A 15,619-nucleotide genomic window follows, 5' to 3' on the forward strand; every position below is an offset into this window, starting at 1 on the left:
AGCGGCCAACAATGGATTATTAGAGAACATGTCACGCTACATTGACTTCTTCCTGGAAGAGCACGTTCGAAATCTTAAATCATTTGTACAAGATACAGGGGATTTTATTCGAAAAATTGCAGACATACATTGGCAAGAAGGGTGGTACTTATTGGCCCAGGATGTGTCTGCCCTGTATACGTGCATGTTGGACAGGCCACATGAAGGGCTCGCTCCCTCCCCGCAGGACAGGGCCCGGGCCACCGTCAGCACCATTGCCCGGCCCAGCCGCCATCTTGGACACGGCACCACGCGGCCGCGCGGCCTCAGCCCGACCCCAACCCTGGGCCTGGCCAGGCCCTGACATCCCGGCACCACCCTCCACCCAGGAGGTGAACGGCCCACTTGGCAGGTCAATGGGAGTACGAAGTGTCGATGGCTCTCCCCCGCCAGGTGCCGAGCACCCCCAGCCTCCTCGGGCGCTGGCTCCGCCCCCCTGCTGGGTGTCTGGACTCCCTCATCCCGGACCTCCCGACCTCCAAGAGCGAGGGTCCGGACATCAAAGGGCGCCAGACCTATAACTGGGGCAGCCCCAGGACAGGAAGGCAGTTGTATCCTGGAGTCGAGAGACACCGCGACGAACTCATCCTTGACGGACTGTTGGCGCTGCCACAGCCCTGCCTTGTGAACTATTGTCCTGCCTGCTGGCGCTGCCGCGGCCCTCTGTAACCTTCATCCTCGTGGGACCTGCTGGCGCTGCCGCGGCCCGTTGCAACCTGCATTCTCGTGGGACCTGCTGGCGCTGCCGCGGCCCGTTGTAACCTTCATCCTCGTTGGGACCTGCTGGCGCTGCCGCGGCCCGTTGCAACCTGCATCCTCGTGGGACCTGCTGGCGCTGCCGCGGCCCGTTGTAACCTCCATCCTCGTTGGGACCTGCTGGCGCTGCCGCGGCCCGTTGCAACCTGCATTCTCGTGGGACCTGCTGGCGCTGCCGCGACCCGTTGTAACCTTCATCCTCGTTGGGACCTGCTAGCGCTGCCGCGGCCCGTTGCCACCTACGACCTCTTCGGGACCTGCCGGCGCTGCCGCGGTCTGACCCATCCGAACACCGAGCTCGAGGATTGTGAGCTATCACCGTTACACACCCGTACCCGTGGGTACCAAGACTGTCCCGCTACCCCCTTCCCTTACTAGAGACTAGAATTGAGAGGATCATCGTGTCCTGATCGCCTTGTATCGTACCACACTACTACCCGAAGTGCCTATAAAAGGTGTTACCCTAATCTTTGTGTGGTGTCCATCTGTGGGGGGGAAGTTACCTGTCTGTGCGATCACTGTGCTCGGCCGGCCCTCCCGGTCCCCGTCTAACATTGGTGGCTAGCGGCGCGATCCGAACCAACGCGTACCGTACAGACAGTAACTCACCCTACGACTAAAACCACAATGACGACCAAAGAGAGCGGATCGGCGGAGAAGTTCCAGATGGAAAAGCTGGAAGAATACAACCACCGAGAGCTCAAACAATTTTGCATGGACTTAGGCATTGCTACCACCGGGCTAAGCACAAAAGAAGACTTCAAAAACGCCCTAGAGGCCTGGACAGAGACAAATACCGCAACCCCCCGGGACCCCGCAGCCCCGGAAGTCAACACCACCCGGACGGAGGAACGGAGAACAGGCCCCTCCCATGAAGAGATCCAAGAGCGGGAAAAAAATAGATTACACGAGTTAGACTTGGCACGACTCAGATTAGACGGAGAATTGAAACTGGCGGAACAAAAAATAAACTTAGAACACTTACGGCTCAGAGAAGAGCGAGAGGAAAAACAGAGACAGAGAGACCTCGAAGAAAAAAGACTGGCATACGAGCACGAGTGCAAACTAGCGGAGATAGAAATACGCAAACTGAACAAAAACCTAGGGGTGCCCGAGCAACCGCACTCCCCGGGTCCTACCGAGCAGAAGGTCCACATCCCCAAGGATGTGGTCCGAGAATATCACCGGAACGACGACATACAGCAGTGGTTCAAGGCCTATGAGATTGCCATGACCGCCCACCGGGTCGCTCGAAGTGACTGGGGAGCCGGTCTATGGGGGAGATTCGTCAACGAGGGTCGTGATGCCCTGCTGCAGCTTCCGGACCATCAAATGACGTCCTATGACCACATGAAGGCCGCCCTCCTCGGTCGATATGGACTTACACCCGAAATGTACCGCCAGAGGTTCCGCAACTGCACCCGGATCCCAGGTACGACGTGGTTGGAATACGTGAACTATTTCAGCCGAGCCTTCGAGGGGTGGATCAAGGGTAACAACGTAACCACTTACGAACAACTCTTCAATCTCATTGTGTGGGAGCACCTCTCCAACAACTGCTTTGTCGAGCTCAGGCAGCACCTCCTCGACAGTAAATTAACTGAACCCCGGCAGCTCGCCACCGAGGCTGACCGGTGGGAGAGCACCCGAGTGGCCCGGAGTGGGCCGAATGAGCAGAACAGAACCAACCAAGGTCACCATCGTCCCCGAGGAGGAGGAGGAGGCCCGGGCCGGGGCAGAGACGCCGCCCCGGCCGTACCCACTAACGCCACCCCGGCCCCAGCAGGCTGGGGAAACCCCCCGATGCGCCCGGGGATCCGAGCTAACGTGACGTGTCATCGATGCCAGCGAGTCGGCCACTATGCCAGTGACCCGACCTGCCCGAAGAACCAGGCCCCCGGGCCCCGCCAGATGGCGGCCGCCGCCCTGGGAGAAGAACAAGTCTCCGAAGACACGGAGACCTATGAGTCGGAGCAGTTCGAGTGGGAACCCGCCGCCATGACCCTGGCATGCCTGGGAGGAAGAGACATGGTCCCGCGGACTCCCCTGCCCGCCAACACTCGGAAGTACAGCCAATGGGTGAGCATCAATGGGCGCAAGGCCGAGGCCCTGCGTGACACCGGGGCCAGTGTGACGGCCGTCCGCTGTCACCTGGTGACCCCAGAACAAATCCTACCAAACGTACTTTGCCCCGTCCGATCGGCAGATAACTCGGAGAGCCTGTGTCGGATGGCCTGCGTCCCCTTCGAATGGGGAGGAGTGTCCGGCATGCTGAAAGTAACTGTCCGTGACGATGCCCCCGTAGACTGCCTCCTGGGGAACGATCTCGAGAGCTCCCCGTGGGCCGCTGTGGAAAGAAGAGAGCATCTGGGGATGTTGGGTCTCCCGGACTGGGCGTGCGTAACCACCCGGTCCATGGCCACCCGCACCATCCCTAGACCAGAAGAACCAGAATGGGCAGCACCTCCGCCCTCGATCACTCCATAAGAAGACTTCCTCCAGACCGACCACCCGGACCCCACCCCAGAGGGGTCCACACAGCCCCCCGAGCTTCCCGACCTGGCTCAGTGGCGTCAAGAAGGGGGGCCCACCCAGGAACAATTCCGGCAGGAGCAAAAGACCTGCCCCTCCCTCGAGGGATTGCGACAGCAAGCGCTCGCCCAGAGCCAAGGAGACGCCACCGGGGCCCACTGGGTTTATTGGAACAATGATCTCTTGTACAGCGAACAGAAAATCGCAGAACTGGGGGCCGGGCGAGTGCTGGTGGTGCCCCTCCACTTCAGAGACTTCCTGTTGAACCTAGCCCATGATGTCCCCCTGGCCGGGCACCTGGGCCAAGACAAGACCTACCACCGCCTGGTGACTCACTTTTTTTGGCCCAAAATGAGAAATGACGTATCCAACCATTGCCGGTCCTGCCCGACCTGCCAGGCCAGTGGGAAGAGCGGCCGCAAACTCAAGGCACCCCTACAACCATTCCCCGTGGTGACCACCCCGTTCGAAAGGGTGGGAATAGACATTGTGGGGCCCCTGGACCCCCGAACAGCACAGGGACATCGCTTCATCCTGGTCCTGGTGGATCACGCTACCCGCTATCCTGAGGCGGTCCCCCTTCGTACGATAACAGCCCCAGTAGTGGGTCGAGCCTTGATGGGGATCTTCTCTCGAGTGGGCTTCCCCCGGGAAGTCGTCAGCGACAGGGGTACGAACTTTATTTCAAAGTATATGAAATCCCTCTGGCAGCAGTGCGGAGTTACTTACCGATTCACCACCCCCTATCACCCCCAGGGGAACGGACTGGTCGAGCGGTTCAACCGCACCCTCAAGGGGATGATCATGGGGCTGGAAGAACCCCTACGCCGCCAGTGGGACGTGCTACTACCGTGCCTCCTCTTCGCCTACCGAGAAGTCCCCCAGAAGTCCCTCGGCTTCAGCCCCTTCGAACTCCTGTACGGACACCCCGTTCGCGGGCCTCTCAGCCTAGTGAAGGAGGAATGGGAAATGGCCCCCCTAAAGACCCCTCCGGACGTCTACAAATACCTCCTGACCCTCCGTAATCAGACCCGGAAATACAGGGAGATCGCTAAAGCCAATCTGGAGGCCAGTCAAGAGGACATGAAGAAGTGGTACGACCAACATGCCTCCTCCATCGAGTTTGAACCGGGTCAGCAGGTATGGGTGATGTCCCCCATCGAACCATGTGCCTTGCAGGACAAATGGACGGGGCCCTTCAAGGTGATCGAGAGCAGGAGCTCCGTCACCTATCTCATCGACCTGGAGTCCCCCCGGAACCCCCTCCGGGTCCTCCACGCCAACCGACTCAAACCCCACTTCGTGCGCTCAGAGCTCAGCCTGCTGATGGCTACCGACAGTGGCGCAGAAGGAGACTCCGAGCCCCTCCCTGACCTACTGAGGACCCGGGAAAGGGATGGTTCGGTGGACGGGGTCCGACTCTCTGAGGCCCTGACCCCAGAGCAGCGTCAAGATTGCCGGGCCCTCCTGCTGCCGTTCGCAAACCTGTTCTCTCTCGCACCCGGAGTCACCTCCTGGTGTCTGCACGACGTGGACACGGGGGACAGTCCTCCTGTTCGACACCGGGCGTACCGAGTACCGGATCGGGTACGTACATGCATCCAAGAAGAAGTCTCCAAGATGCTCGCCCTCGGAGTCATCGAACCTTCGGACAGTCCCTGGGCCAGCCCGGTCGTCCTGGTCCCCAAGGCCGCGGCCCCGGGCACCACCCCTGAACTCCGGTTCTGCATTGACTATCGGGGTCTGAACGCGGTCACCCGAACCGACGCTCACCCTATCCCCCGAGCAGATGAACTAGTCGACCGCATGGGGGCAGCCCGCTACCTAAGCATCTTCGACCTGACAGCGGGCTACTGGCAGATCGGCCTCACCCCCAGAGCCCAAGAACGTTCCGCTTTCTCCACCCCGGATGGGCACTACCATTTCAGAGTGATGCCCTTCGGCATGAAGAACGCTCCAGCCACTTTTCAAAGACTGGTGAACCAGGTATTGGCAGGCCTCGAAGAATTCAGCGCCGCCTACCTGGACGACATCGCGGTATACAGCCGCCACTGGACGGATCACCTCCACCACCTCAGAGAGGTCCTGCAGGCCCTCCAACAGGCCGGCCTCACCATAAAGGCCAGCAAGTGCCAAATCGGCCAGGGGTCCGTGACCTACCTCGGACACCAAGTGGGGAGCGGTCTGGTGGCCCCCCTCCAACTCAAGGTAGCTGCCATTCAGTCCTGGCAACCCCCCGAGACACAAACCGAGGTCCGAGCCTTCCTGGGGCTCACCGGATACTACCGGCGGTTTGTAAGGGACTATGGCAGCATTGTGGGGCCCCTCATAGAGCTCACGTCTAAGAACCACCCAAAAAGAGTCAACTGGACTCCCGACTGTCAAGCAGCCTTCGAGACGCTGAAGGCCGCCATGTGCACCGCTCCTGTGCTCCAGGCCCCCGACTACAGCCGCGAGTTCATCGTGCAGACCGATGCCTCCGACCAGGGTATTGGGGCCGTCCTCTCCCAACTGAACCCCGAGGGAGTGGACCAACCAGTGGCCTTCATCAGCAGACGCCTACTGCCCCGAGAACAGCGCTGGAGCACCATTGAGCGAGAGGCCTTCGCGGTGGTATGGGCCCTCAAGAAGCTCCGGCCGTACCTCTTCGGAACCCATTTCCGGGTACAGACGGACCATCGGCCCCTGCAATGGCTCATGCAGATGCGGGGGGAGAACCCCAAACTATTGCGATGGTCCATCTCCCTGCAGGGGATGGACTTCACTGTGGAACATCGCCCTGGCCAAGACCACGCCAACGCGGATGGCCTGTCCCGCTTTTTCCGCCTCGACGAGGAAAGTCCCCAAGAAGATGGGTGACTCTCCCCGCCTTCAGCTGGGGGGGACGCATGTTGGACAGGCCACATGAAGGGCTCGCTCCCTCCCCGCAGGACAGGGCCCGGGCCACCGTCAGCACCATTGCCCGGCCCAGCCGCCATCTTGGACACGGCACCACGCGGCCGCGCGGCCTCAGCCCGACCCCAACCCTGGGCCTGGCCAGGCCCCGACATCCCGGCACCACCCTCCACCCAGGAGGTGAACGGCCCACTTGGCAGGTCAATGGGAGTACGAAGTGTCGATGGCTCTCCCCCGCCAGGTGCCGAGCACCCCCAGCCTCCTCGGGCGCTGGCTCCGCCCCCCTGCTGGGTGTCTGGACTCCCTCATCCCGGACCTCCCGACCTCCAAGAGCGAGGGTCCGGACATCAAAGGGCGCCAGACCTATAACTGGGGCAGCCCCAGGACAGGAAGGCAGTTGTATCCTGGAGTCGAGAGACACCGCGACGAACTCATCCTTGACGGACTGTTGGCGCTGCCACAGCCCTGCCTTGTGAACTATTGTCCTGCCTGCTGGCGCTGCCGCGGCCCTCTGTAACCTTCATCCTCGTGGGACCTGCTGGCGCTGCCGCGGCCCGTTGCAACCTGCATTCTCGTGGGACCTGCTGGCGCTGCCGCGGCCCGTTGTAACCTTCATCCTCGTTGGGACCTGCTGGCGCTGCCGCGGCCCGTTGCAACCTGCATCCTCGTGGGACCTGCTGGCGCTGCCGCGGCCCGTTGTAACCTCCATCCTCGTTGGGACCTGCTGGCGCTGCCGCGGCCCGTTGCAACCTGCATTCTCGTGGGACCTGCTGGCGCTGCCGCGACCCGTTGTAACCTTCATCCTCGTTGGGACCTGCTGGCGCTGCCGCGGCCCGTTGCCACCTACGACCTCTTCGGGACCTGCCGGCGCTGCCGCGGTCTGACCCATCCGAACACCGAGCTCGAGGATTGTGAGCTATCACCGTTACACACCCGTACCCGTGGGTACCAAGACTGTCCCGCTACCCCCTTCCCTTACTAGAGACTAGAATTGAGAGGATCATCGTGTCCTGATCGCCTTGTATCGTACCACACTACTACCCGAAGTGCCTATAAAAGGTGTTACCCTAATCTTTGTGTGGTGTCCATCTGTGGGGGGGAAGTTACCTGTCTGTGCGATCACTGTGCTCGGCCGGCCCTCCCGGTCCCCGTCTAACAGTGCATAAGGAATCAAGATGGACTTAAAGCAGTTGAATACTTTTTATCTATCAGGCCGCTCAAATACGCACAACATAACAAAATGCTGATAGATATGTTGACATTTTGCTTGGAAAAATAATATGTTCATGTTCAAGAACCAAATGTTCCATCAAATTCAGGGCGTTGCCATGGGGGCCAGCTTCTCTCCCAGCTATGCCTGTTTATTTATGGGCTGGTGGGAGGAGCTGGTCCTCAGGAGGCAATTTGAACAAACATGTACGAACAATGTTGTATGTTGGCTAAGATTCATCGATGATTTGTTCATCATATGACAAGGATCGCAAAATGAGGCCCATGACTTTGTTGCGCAATTGAATGACAATGATGTGAACCTGCATTTTACTTTTAGCATTAGTAATACAAGCATTGCCTTTTTAGATGTACAGGTCAATATAATCAATAACAGAATGACCACTTCATTACATCGGAAGGAAACTGCAGGGAACACATTATTACATGCGTCAAGCTCCCATCCTCCACACCTAATACAAAGCATCCCCTATGGGGAGATGCTGCGCATTCGTAGGATTTGTAGTGAGGAACAGGATATGATTGATAAACAGATGGAATGCAAACAGTGATTTTTAGATAGAGGTTGTACCAGCTCCTCCATCGAAACAGCAATTGTCAAATCTAGAAAACTCAGTAGAAAGGAAATTATGCAGGAAAGAAACAAATCTCGTAAAAAACCTCAGACAACTAGCGAGGTTGATAGGGATGGACATACTGAGCCTACTAGACTGATCCTCACCTATTCCAGACAGGAAAAGCAGTTGAGAGCCATTATAAGGATAAATTGGCCAATTGTACACAATGACCCAGTCATTGGCGCACTGCTGCCAAAACATCCAACTATCACATACAGAAGAGCACCGTCTATGGCCAATGCTTTGGTCAAAAAAGAACCCAGAAGAACATGAGAAAGAAGGATGGCTGGTAGCAAGGAAGGGTTTCTTTAAATGTTTTAGTTGAAAAGCATGCCAGTATGGCTCCAACAGAACTACATATCAGTCTGCATTTAGTGAGAGGATCTTAGACATTAAACAGCATTTGACATGTCGAACTGATCGTGCGGTTTATGTCTTACAGTGTAGCTGCAATCTGTTATACATAGGCAGCACCAAACTTTCTGTCCACAAGTGTATATTACAGCATATTAGGGCTATTCACAATAGTGACCCTAGTTATCCCGTGGCGAGACATTTTAAAACTCATCACGATAATAGTTTGCAACACTTGCAATACTTTGTGATTGATGCAGTTCTGCCACAGAAAAGAGGTGGGGATCTAGAACTTAAGCTGAGGCGCTTGGAAACGAGGTATATTTTCTAGAGCTTGACACTAAACACCCAGGGGGACTCAACACTAGTGAAGATTTGTACACTTATCTAGAGTAGTTGTGTGTGAACCCATTCCTGATATAAATATTTGGCTTTCTGTTATTGACTTTTCTTACTAAATTATTCTGAGATACCATCAAGCATCACCCTATTTTATAATCTGACGGGAAATGCTATCCTTCATAAGTATTTAGAGATTTTATAAAACTTTTTTACAAAAAGTTTTATTATACTCCAGGAATTTTATTGAGATTTTCTTATGTTGAACTTTTTAGGAATTGAATTGTATTTATTGATAATCAATGTGTATTTATATATTTAATATGTATATACATGTCTTATCTATTTTTAATACAATAGTGGGAATCAGTTTCCTTTTTAAAGCTCAACCAACCACAACGTCTGATTCAAAAAGTAGATAAATACTTTATTCCGAGTAGCCTTGATGACAACATGTATTTGAACATCTATATGTTTTTTGTACCAGGGACCATATTAGATAGGCCTATGATCTTTATCACTTGGTCCAGGGCAAAATTCGATAAATACAGTTTTTTTAACACAGCATATGCACTTTATATAATTCTTCAGCAGTACATTTTTTGCATATTTTCCACTCTTAGGGCTATCTTTGGGTTAATCTTTTGAATATCTAGCATCCATTCCAGCAAATAGACTTGTAGATGTTAGAGGATCAGTTTTGTTTCTGCCTGGAAGCTATTATTAGTTAAGATTGTATCAAACAAGTATAATAAGCATATGAGGAAATCAGTGGCTTACGGTGTTATAAATAATCGAATTTTAACAGGTAATGAAGCCAATATGATTGAGAAGATGTATGTTGAGTTGGTTACAAGTACAATAAGCATTTAAGCATTGATTGATTCAGTAACGAACTCTGACAACAAAATCTTTTACATTCTTTCTTATTATGAGAAACGTTTACGAACTCCAACTACAAAATCTTTTAAATTCTTTCTTATTATGAGAAAAGTTTATTATGAACTACAAACATTGTGTATGTTTTCCATGTCTATTATACCAGTGATTGGGCACTAGCACTTTAAAAATGGTGAATCACAACATTAACGCTGTCATGTGATCAAGGCAGAGGGAGCTGCTGAAACGCATCATGGCGGAGTGTTACAACTTGCAACGAAGAAATTTGCACTTACTTGGGTCCACTCTCGTCTGTCCACGGAACAGGATTAAAAAGAGCGAGGATTCTTCATATATATCTATAACATATATATATATATATATATATATATATGTATTAATTTGTCCGTGTGACAAATGGTATGTGGGCAGTACCAAACATGAAGCCAAGAAAAGGGTGCTAGAACATCTGCGGGCTATTCGCTCCCACAACAAACTATACCCTATTGCAAGACATTTTTTTGACACACACATGCAGGATGAAACCTTGTTACGCATGGTGGTTATAGATTGTGTTGATCTAGGAGTGAGAGGTGGCAACTATGAGTTATCCCTGAGAAAACTTGAGTCTAAGTATATTATCGACTTTCAATGCCTGTTTCCGATGGGACTTAACATGAGTGAAGAACTAAAAGTCCATTTATATGAATGAGAATTGTACAACTATTTGATATCATGTATTAGATTTATCAGCCTTCTGTTTGATTTTAACATTTTAATTTTTTCAGATCTAATTGGAGGACTAAATGTCATCTCGTTACCATAGAAGCACAGTGACTGTTTCAGGAATAAGGTTTTTTTTTAATTTATGCAGTGACATTATCAATGGTGGAATCAGGTCAGTTTCAGACATTACTGCAACGTTGAACAATTTCTCAATGGACATTCTCCCACTTGGGCTGAACTTATGCTTATGGGACCATAGCCAATCAGATCACTTGTTCTAGATGAGCAAGTTGATAACGTCCTACAACCAAATCATGGATATATAATAATGTTGAATTATCCGATTCTGATGGTCACTGTGTCTGATATTGATATAACATGAACTCTATTAGTTCGAATGTCTGTAATTAATTTCTTGAATATTTTCTCGAAATGCGTTTATCAAGTAATATATGATATAATCTTGTATGGTATACTATATCTAGCTGTTTGCACACATGTGATAATGTTACATTCATATAGTGTACCATGTTGGTTGAATCACAATGTTTAGTTCAGACATTTGACTAGACTAAGATGTCCTCCTATTCACATTGTTTGTCACATGACCTGCACGTAGGGTGTGTCTTGGGATTTTAAAAATGGCTGTTTGTTATCGGCCTGACGAGCGTGATCAAGCCGTAATGGTGAAACGCGTCGTGACTTTTCTTGTGCCAGAATAAAGGATTTATAGCAAACGCTGGGTGTCCAGGTTAACTTCTTTATACGAGAGGTACTTTGGAGGGAATATATATATATATAGGCGAGTTGCAGCGAGGCTTTCACTATAGAAAATGCCGTTGTGTGCCCTCCCGATGCTTCAGGGCACCTTGTGAGAAATAAATGTGCGCGGCAGCCCGTGCCGCGGGGATTGAGCACCACTTTCATCAACTGGATGTAAAGGCTGTGACTTGGAACTCTTCCTAATCACGAAGCACGGCGTTTTCAAGCTAAAAGAAAACTCATCTGCGTAAAACCCCATCCTACAAAAGAAACAATTGGTTTTAAACTATAGACATTGAACACTGCACCTACAAAGGTAATAACGAACTGTTCACCATTATGGACTACTTGTCCCAGCATTCTATCAGGCCTAGGTAGGCCACACCCACTAATGGTATTCCACTGAATAAAGGATTTAAAATGGTGAAGTTTGCAGTGAATCCTTGTCATCCCAAGAAGAAGGGGCGGAATGCCTCGAAACGCGTTGGCTTCAGTTGAACTGCTGGGGAATGACAGGCGAGTTGCAGCGAGGCTTTCACTATAGAAAATGCCGTTGTGTGCCCTCCCGATGCTTCAGGGCACCTTGTGAGAAATATATATATATATATATATATATATATATATATATATATTTACTAGCAGCCCGTCCCGACGTTGTCCGGGAGCAATTAGGCTTCAGGGCCCCCGCCGGCCCGACGTTGTCCATGGGTCCCCCGGAGCCTTCCTCCATATATTGCAGTATTATACCTGTATGTTTACTTTGTACGCTTTTGTAACCTGCACACGTCACTTTTTCCTCCTGTAATGCAGTATTATACCTCTGTTTACTTTGTACGCTTTTGTAACCTGCACACGTCACTTTTTCCTCCTGTAATTCACCGTTTGGCTCACTTTTGTAATGCACCGTTTGCTTCCTCTTGTATTTTGTTGGCTCACGATTGTCATTTCTGTTTGATTTAATGTAACGCTTACTTACTTTGTACGCTTTTGTAACTTGCACACGTCACTTTTTCCTCCAGTAATGCACCGTTTGGCTCACTTTTGTAATGCACCATTTGCTTCCTCTTGTATTTTGTTGGCTCACGATTGTCATTTTTGCTTCATTTAATGTAACGTTTGCTTTTGTATTTTGCCGCCGCTCACCTCTCCTAAATAAATAAATTAATAACTTACCTCATCCGCTGCTCACCGCTCCTCCCCACCTGTCCCCTGCTCCTCACCGGCTGTCCGCCGCTCCTCACCGCCTGTCCACCGCTCCTCACCGCCTGTCCACCGCTCCTCACCGCTCCTCCCCGCCTGTGCGCCGCTCTTCCCCGCGCTCATGTCCACCGGTCCTCTTCGCGCTCCTGTACGCCGCTCCTCCCCGCGCTCCTAACATCAGCACGCACGTCGCGACCGGTGCTTCTTCCAAGGGACTACTTTTTTTGGGGGGGTAATTTTTTGAAATTGCGTATATTTATTACATTTATATAGCCTATGTCCATCTGCACACCCTGACGATTACAACGATGTATCGAGTGTGTGGATTGGCGCTGTGGTTCCCGAGTTTACCCACCTCAAAGGTTCAACGGTCTTCCTTTATAATAGTAGTATAGAGATATATATATATATATATATATATATCAATGCTCGAAGGTGTCCACCTTTGAGTAGCACGCGAACAGCAGCTTGGTTTATGTATAGGTGTCCGTCCGTCCGTCCTCACCTATACATAAACCAAGCTGCTGTTCGCGTGCTACTCAAAGGTGGACACCTTCGAGCATTGAGATATATATATATATATATATAATATATATATATATATATATATATATATATATATATATATATATATATATACACCAATAACATAACATATAATAAAAAAAACATTCTATTATAAAAATCTTTAAACTTACATTCCCAACTACAGATTGTGCAACAGTAGGGAAAGTGTTGGATAGCGGAGGGGTTAAAATTATTATTCCCACTCCAACTAGTGCAATAGTAGGGAAAGAGTTGGACAACGGAAGGGTCAAATTTACTATTCCAACTCCAGTGAGTGCAGCAGTAGGAAAATAGTTGAATAGCAGAGGGATAACATTTACTATTCCAACTCCAGTCAGTGCAACAGTAGGGAAAGTGTTGCATAGGGATGTATGTCATTACCACGCATGCTTTTATAACGCATGTCTTTACCACGCAACTTTCACAACGCATGTCGTTACAACGACTTGCGTTGGGGGTTGCTGGATAGTGAATAGTTTAATTTACTTTTCCAACTCCAGTCCCCGTGGATAGTAGGGAAGGTTTTGGATAGTAAATTAACTATTCCCTATCCTAGAGCGCCCCCCAGCGCAAGTCGTTGTAACAACTTGCGTTGTAAAAGTTGCGCGGTAAAGGTACTGCGTTGTAAAAGTTGCGTTGTAAACGCTGTTCCCCGTTGCATAGCGGAGGGGTAAAAATTACTATTCCCACTCCAGTGAGTGCAACAGTAGGAAAAGTGCTAGATAGCGGAGGGCTAAAAATGACTATTCCCACTCTAGTGAGTGCAACAGTAGGGAAAGTGTTGGATAGCGGAGGGGTAAAAACTACTATTCCCACTCAGGTGAGTGCAACAGTAGGGAAAGGGTTGGATAGCGGAGCGATAAAATGTACTATTCCCACTCCAGTAAGTACAATGGTAGGGAAAATGTTGGATAGTGGAGGGATAAAATGTACTATTCCTAGGCCAGTCAGTGCAAAATTAAAAACAAATGAAATATTAACAAAAACAGGGGGTAGCCCGTTTACTGCCACTGCATCTGCTGTCACCAGCAGCTCCAGGAGGCCCTTTAAAAATCGTTGCGGGCTCCCACAGTGCGGGAAGCTCGTTTACTGCCACTGCATCTGCTTTCCTTACTGGGCCAGGACCGCAACAACCAGGACCGCAACGTCCAGGCTGCATCACGGGCTAGTTGCCGGACGCGCCACCAGCAGCACCAGGAGGCGCTGAAACAATTGTTGCTGGCTCCCTCTGTGCGGGACGCATGCGGGCCGCGTCCGGGCCAAGGTCAGGCCCGTCCTTGCCCGTCATTGCCAGGAAGAGGTAGGGCAGGGCCACCCCCCTTTAACCTGACTACTGGACCTCCGAGTCGGCCACTCGTGAAAAAGTTACTGTGTCACTTCATTATTTCCACCAAGTGGATTGGTCGAAATATAGATTTGGGACATTGCCACAAAAACTAGCACGCATTACCAATTTTCATTCCTCCTATTGATTTACCAAATAGACTTTTGAAGAAGCTTGTTGGTTGGTTAACTTTGGGGGGGATAACTGGGGACGTTGGGCACTGCCCTGCAACCACAAAGTTATTTAAAAAAGCTATTTACCGTGCTTAGCAGCTGTATGCTGGGGGAGTTGTATGGGTTTAAGCTTTGCTGCTACTAAAAGGAGAGTGCTCCCAGTCAGTGTAGCCATGTCTCCCCAACTATTATTAGTTTTTTTTTCATTTGTCAGGGTTAGGCTCCTCTCTACTTACTTCTTATCTACTTCTAGCACCTCCTTTGTATCTTAATAGGCAAGCGCTGGACTGGTTGGAATTATTACCACTCCACTGCTGCATTAAGCTGAGTAGGATTTACACTATAATTACTACTTCTAATTTGGGGCAACAGTTCTAGAGGGCTCGGAACACTGGGAAATGGGGAAGAGAAAATCCATGGACGGTATGTGTGGCGCTCAAACCGGGAAAGGGAAAAAGGTTAGGAAATCCCTTAAACACCCAGCTAGTAACTGCGTAATAGATTGCATCGACAATTCAATGAGTCAGTGTGTAGACATACTAGATCCAGGTTCTCCTACCCCAATCCCATCCACTCCTCCTCAAATCCCAACCAATGAATCCCATCCCACACCGACTGCTATTAGTCTAATTTGTGCCCTTGTAATCCCAGCAATGTTTAAAAAGTAATGTTCCCGAGAGGTTCGCGCTCAAAACAAGGAGGACTCAACGCACATAGCTGGGACTCATTGCCAACCTGCCACATGTAATCCTAATACCGACCCAAACACTAATAGGTTTACCCTCTTAATGGACTTATCTGAAAATGCCCTGGAAGTCCGATCCCAACACTCGCCCGAACCCCTAGATGAGACCACAGCTGCTCCTAATTCAGAATCCCTGAATTCAAGTACACACCAGCTTATCAATGATCTTTGGGCTGAAGTAGGGTCTCTGAGAGCGATGATCGATGGACTTACTGCACTAGGTAAATCGATATTCCACAATGGTCCTCCACCTGCATTTCCAGTAACACTGGAGTCGGGCACTCTAGTACAACAAGTACAACAGGCACCACAAGGCTTAAGAAGTCACTTTCAGTCCTATCAACCAAATACCAGTAAGGGGACAATTCACTCCTGTGGGCCCCCACAACCACTGCTATCAGTCCCTGTTCTCCACATTCAAACACCTCCCCATCCTAATGCTAATCCCATTAACCACCTGTTTAATCGAGCTGGTGTGCAT

Source organism: Lissotriton helveticus, chromosome 5_1, assembly GCF_964261635.1.
Source record: "Lissotriton helveticus chromosome 5_1, aLisHel1.1, whole genome shotgun sequence".
Taxonomy (NCBI): Eukaryota; Metazoa; Chordata; class Amphibia; order Caudata; family Salamandridae; genus Lissotriton; species Lissotriton helveticus.